At 43.2% G+C, this 6,345-nt stretch overlaps 1 long non-coding RNA gene across 1 annotated transcript in view; it reads left to right on the top strand.

Moving 5' to 3' along the window:
* The window catches only part of LOC116394988 (uncharacterized), a 13,013-nt gene extending 7,933 nt beyond the window's left edge, over nucleotides 1-5,080 (top strand). Inside the window, exon 2 of the long non-coding RNA XR_004213493.1 lies at nucleotides 4,521-5,080. This is a non-coding gene — a long non-coding RNA (uncharacterized LOC116394988). The remainder of the gene's footprint in view (nucleotides 1-4,520) is intronic.
* The last annotated feature ends 1,265 nt before the right edge of the window (nucleotides 5,081-6,345 follow it).

Here is a 6,345-nt window from a genome sequence, read left to right as displayed (position 1 = left end):
CACACACACACACACACACACACACACACACACACACACACACACACCTATTGTTTCAGCAGCAGGATGTCTGTAGTCCTCTGGGTAAACGCGTGTGCTGACTGTATCAGAGGACACCGTGAGACGGCGCAGTTTGTCAATGACCTGGTTCTGCTGCATCCGACTATACTGCAAAGTTCAGTTCTCAGGTGGTTAGATGCAGTGAGAGCAGGTGCACAGAGTCCTCTGCATAGAACTCATTTTGTCTTTATTTTGGTGGATTTGAAATATTAAAATCTGATTTTAGGGTTACATAAAACCAAATGAAGAACATATCCCAAACTTGAACATGTTAGTTAAAGTTTTTTAACAACCTCTTCAGCATACTTTCCCCTCTTATTCTGTTGCCCTTCTCCTTTCTTTCTTTTTTTTTTTTTTTTTTTACTTTCTCCGTCTGGCGCAAGAAAACCAGGGGCTGCAGTTTGCTTAGCTGAGTCCATAAAGAGGCGTTTTAAAAAGCTGTGTTAACAGACCAACAAAGCTTTAAATGTGCCCCCCTCTGTGAGGGGGTGGTTCCCATAGGGATGTGGCGTGGCGCTCCATTGGTAGGCCTCTATCCGGCCTCTCATTCAGCCCAATGCTCAGTCACGGCCACTTATGGTAGGAGGGAAAATCACACAATTCAGCCCAGGCCTGATCCAATGACATGTTTTTTTAATTAGGTGGCTCTATGTCTTTCTTTGGGCACCACATTCAAGTCCAGACCTGAGCGGGTCCCACTGAATAAGATGCAAGGCCGTGGCCAGGCACAACTTACAAAAAAAAAAAGAAAAAATCACAGGGCTTAGCTTCTGTTGAGCCAGTGAATTTGCCGAGAACTTCACTGGTAGCAAGCAAATTCTGAGAATTTATACAAAAGTTTCGTTTCTGTAGTGTTTTGTGCCGTTTCGTCTGAATAAATATTGTTTAAAAGATGTCAATTCAATTTATTTATATCATAAATCATATCAGAGGTTATCTCATGACGCTTTTCATATAGAGAAGGTCTAGTCCGTACTCTATAATTAACAGAATTGCTTGAAAGCGTGTGAATGTGCTCAAAACTCTTTTATTTTCAGCAGAATAAAGTGACGGTCAACAGAAGTGCCTGATAGCCATTTCTAGCCTCTCTAGTTATTTTTTCCGGGGTCATTCACAGAGAGAGATTTTTTTTTTTTTTTAGCTCTTTCATTTTCACCGTCGTGTGTCTTTTTTCAGAGCACGCCACACCATACATCACACATATATGTGCAGGTGTCATACGGTGTGTGTACATCTGCGGGCGTGCCAGCCGCTCATTGGCTTGTATGTTCAGGGGTGAGGACTGTCATTAAACTGTCTGCCTGCATCACCAGCCTCAACCATCACCCTGCCTGGCTGTCCATTTTGCTTCTGGAACAACACACACACACACACACACACACACACACACACACGCACACACACACACACACCAACTGATTCACTTGGCCATCAGCCAGGATTCACCTACACAAAGCATACACGATGTCTCCTCACACTCCACACACAACTGATACATGATTTGTAAGACTGATATTAAAACTGATATTTTGATATTAAAGCTGCAGATAGCTAATACTTTCTGCCAGTATGTTTTTTTTCATACCAATAGAATCACAGTGTTCCAGCATACAATACAGACCCTTACAATAAAGCAATGTCTACTTCTGACCCCTTTTGTCGAGACTATGAACTGTTATTTTTTATTTTATTAGAAAAAAAAGCTCCAAAAAAATAGAGAAAAGTATGAAAAAATATATATAATTTTGTAGAACAAAGACATATAATTCTTTCTCAGCCCTTCACTTCAGATTTTTATGGGGACCCTTTAGGGGGTCCCAACCCCCAGGTTTGGAGCGACTTGTGCATCTTATTATGTGACACCAAATGTTTACTTCTAGTAGTTTCATAAGGCAAGGTTTCCACTTTCAACTGCAATCTTTAATGCTTTTATTCACTAAATAATAACAACAATAAACTAAGTTCATTCAATGTATTGAATTTATATAAATATAGAAAATGCTAAATAAAAAATATCAATAGAAAGATATTATGCCAATTTCACCAAAGGCCAATATTGGGCTAACACCACAACACACTGCTCTGTCCCAATGAATCTTCCTGCCTGGATGCTGAAGTACTCTTCCAGCCTCTCATACCGCCGACCCATCAGCCGGCCTACTTGTCTCTGATTTAGTCCGACTCTGTTCTTTGCTCACGTTCAAGGCTGTCGTAATGGGGAATTAGTATGCAGAGAAGCAGACGGACGGCTCTGTGGATTTAATAGGTAGCCAGACTGGAGAAGAAGACTGGAGTGGGGTGGGAAGTCGAGGGGAGGAGGGGAGGAGGGAGGGGGGGGGGCATATCTAGCAGGGAGGGAGCTAAGCATGGCCTGTCCCTTACGTCTCCTCCCGCCCATCCTCCCTCTCCCTTCCCTCTCCCCTTTATCGCCTCGTTCCCCATGCCCTGTCCCAAACCTTAATGGGACGTCAGACGGACAGCCCTGCTTGAATTGAGCAGGGAGAGCAGCCTCCACCCCCCTTGTTGTCTCTCCTGAAAAAAAAAAAAAAGACTTCCCCCCCCCCTACCTTCCCCCATGCCCCTCTTGCGCTCACACGGCTAGCACCCATAGCTGCTCCCCTTGGTTCTCAGGGCTATTGAGGGGGTCCCAGACATCCTCCACTCTTCAGCCCAACTCTGCATAAATTAGGCACGTCTCCCTGGTGTCTCGTCAGCCGGTCGGGGCACCCCTGGCCTCGGGTCCGCCGTCTCCCAATCTGCTGCTCTTTCTCCCCCTCATGCTGTCACCTTCTGTCTCCCTCCACCTCCCCCATCTACTGTATCCTATCAATCCTTGACTTATTCTGACCAGACGTCCTCAAGCCAACAGCGCTCCTTTCTTTACATCTCATTTCCTTTCTTGTGTTTTTAATTTCTTCCAGAATCCCTATCACTCTCCTGCTTGTTTTTTCATCAATCCTCCACTTCCTCTTCTTCTTTTTTCTTCTTCCCCTAAATCCCTTGACGCACTCCCTCCCCACCTTACCTGCTTTATATTCACCACATTCTCTCCATCTATCTCTACTTTTCTTACCCTTCCAGCACTGTGTTGCTCAGATCAACCAAGCACTCTCCTCTCCTCTCCTTTTCAGCCAGGATATTGTTTACATCTGTCTTGCTAATCACTGGCAGAGCCTCTCTAGACCTCACAGATGTTGCAATAATACAGGGGATTAGCCAGCTTAACACTGGGGCTTATTTGGGGAGTTTTCCCGGTGGCCTGGCAGTGAAGCCCGTCAGCTCCTCTGAATTTGACCTTTTTTTCTGCTTCACTCTGTGCTCAGATCCCGCTGTCCTGCTCCTCTTTGATTTGTGATTCTTTTTTCTTTGTTTTTTGTTCTTGAATGCTGATGTTGTTTTATCCAGATTGGTGCTCTGGGCCCTCACTTCCTGCAGCTACATCAGTGTTTGGATTAAATGCAATTACAGAGCTAAACTACTTGACATACGACCGGGAGATTTAGCAGCAAACAATGCTCTCTTTTTGTAGCTGCTCTTTTAGCTGCTCTTTTACCCATAAAATTACACGTGCATATTCATAACCGTCACATCTTCGATTTCTCCAGCTGTTATAGATGCAATTCTGATTCTGTTTGTATTTCCCGGGGCTCCTCCATCCTCGCAGCATCACTGTAACGCTGTAGCTAGCTAGCACCGTGTTAGCTGCTGCCTCTGCTCACCGTGGTGACGCTTGAATCTCTCCGGTCTCCTCTGCTCTCCGGTTTAACTCAGCGCTGAGAGATAATTAGATGGCCTTCCTCGGACTCAGCATCTCTGCGTCATGCAGTGCAGCGTGTCCTGTTTTATGACCCAGCAGATCTAGGGTCTGTCTGAGACACTCAATGTGTGTGCGTGTGTGTGTGTGTGTGTGTGTTTGGGGTCAATGTGTTTCTGTCTGGATCCTAATCCCAAAGGTGATATTAGTCTGGTCGGGGGGCAGCCCATCCCCCCGTGTTTATGTGTGCGTTTGCGCTGCAGGCGTTGGGGTCAGCAAGGAAACCCAGACAGGCTCTACCTAGACCTTTGACCCATGACTGTCTGCTAGCTCAGGGGTCATGCACACCATTGATACAGACGGCTGATAGACGCACAAAATAACGCACATGCACAAACGCAAAGCCCCCCCCTCTCCCTGGTAGTAAACATTAACAGTTTGGTGTGTCTGGAGTCGTGATGACATAAACAGCATCATCCCAGCAGGCTGTATGCAGAGAGCTCATGTGCATGTGATTTAATAAGCACAGATAGTTATTCCGCCTCTTAGACGTACAGCCACAATCTGTCTACTCCCGGCATTAACTTTAATGTAATGTTGTTAAAGAACACCCAGACTTAGAGATACAATTACTGGACTAATTACACAATGTAAGGAGTCTTCTTTTCACTAATCACTCGCTATTTATTTGCTCATGTCTTCACAGATGCCAGAGTGGACCATTGGACGTCAGTCCAACAAATCACACAGCGATTTCTCCGACCACGTCCGGCCTCGGCCACATGAACAGTCGGTTAGAAGCACGTCATTAGAGTCTGATTATCAGTTGTAGCACGCAGTCTTTGTGGACGTGGAGAGGTAAGTCGTAAACCGCTTCTTAGAGGTAAGTTGAAAAAGGTTGGATCAATTTAGCAGCTGTCTGAAGTGTAAAATGGAGCAGCCGAGTAATATTTTCCTAAATTAGTTTCATTAGATATGAATTACTGTATTTGAGACCAATTTTAGGTCGGAGATTGGATGAGACCCCAAGGGGTCCTTCTGTTCGTCTGTAATTTACCTTTTAGTATTTGACTGGAAACTCGTTTAACAAGAGTTTATCGCTGCTGAATTACTTTCCTCTTTTCCGTGGGTCATTATGTACACATACAAATTCATACTATCTTTTTCATAGTTATTGAACTTGTTTATTAACGAATGATTGCAGAATCCCGAAAGTGTTGCCCTGATATGATATATATTTTCAATAAAGTTGAACGATATGTGCAATGAACATTTGTCTCAGTTCTTTTTTTTCTTCTTCTATTTGATTCTTGTTTCTATATTCAAATGTCAGTAATGTTGGTTTTGTTGCTGAGATTATAAAGCAGCTGAAACTTACAGTTGCAGGATAACTTTGGTGATATTTTATATGTATATAGTGTCGATGTCACGGAGCCTATTTTTTCCACTACCAATATGTAATTTCCTTTAGTAAACATCGGTTTGTATGCTGAGGAGATGGTGCACGTTTGTGAACTTATGAAGTTTGAGAAACATATTCATCTAATGTGTTCAGTATTTCTTCTCACACACGTTTTGTGTAGCTACATCAGGTCAGGACCACTAAATCCCTGACCTGCCTGACCCTTTAAGAACTATCTTTGTGGGTCATATTCCTGCAGTAATATTTCAAAGTATAGTTGTAAAGAAGGGAGTGTTTCCTTGTTTTTCTACTTTACGAACAATAATTATGTTTAGTTTATGCCTCTTGAGAGGAACATTTGATTCATACCTCTTGTCAAAGTGTGTTTGATGATCAATTGTCTCCAAACGATGGGAGATTGATGCCACCTGAGTTAAAGTGGCACTAATTTAGAGATCCTCCCTGATTGACAGGATATAAAAGGTCTCGGAAGACAGCAAACTGATTGGGCTGTCCCCCCAATCCCACCCCACTAAATTTGCTTTTCTGGAATATCAAAGCCTGCACTCTACTAACCGTCCTCAAGTAACAGTCATCAAATCCACGAAAAGACCAAAACCAACGATGGATTGACATCTACCATCAAGAATTTCCTGTCTATCCAATCCAATCCTCTATCCGAAGGCACAGATATTCCTCTGTGCCTTCGGCTTCATTGTTGTCAATTATTTTGTTTAAACACATTGTCATTGGACTGGGGGACATTTCCCATCATTACAATGAACATGGGCATTATGGGTTTATTTCAAGTCAATCCCTCATACTGTCGAAGAGCTGCAAATACTCTAAATATGTATGAGTTGGCTACTGAAAGTAGTCCCTAAAAAATACAGCATTTATTCCTGTTGAAATGAAACTGCAGCACCCAGCTGTTTTAGCAATTTTGTTTGCCTTTTAAAAAAAAGTGAAACTATATATTTGACGATCCCTGTTCAGTGTGAACCAATGGGCTTTGGGTTGAGAGCCACAGAAGTCAGAGCATTAAGAGATGATCTATGTTGGTTTTGTAGACAATAACAATAATACAGAAATATTGCCGGCCATTGTTGCTTCTCGTATCATCTAAGAT

The sequence above is a fragment of the Anarrhichthys ocellatus genome, unplaced genomic scaffold (assembly GCF_004355925.1).
Source record: "Anarrhichthys ocellatus isolate YVR2014 unplaced genomic scaffold, GSC_Weel_1.0 scaffold42, whole genome shotgun sequence".
In the NCBI taxonomy this organism is placed as follows: domain Eukaryota; kingdom Metazoa; phylum Chordata; class Actinopteri; order Perciformes; family Anarhichadidae; genus Anarrhichthys; species Anarrhichthys ocellatus.
The sequence above is the reverse complement of the archived record's forward strand: the minus strand, read 5'-3'. Positions and strand labels throughout refer to the sequence as shown.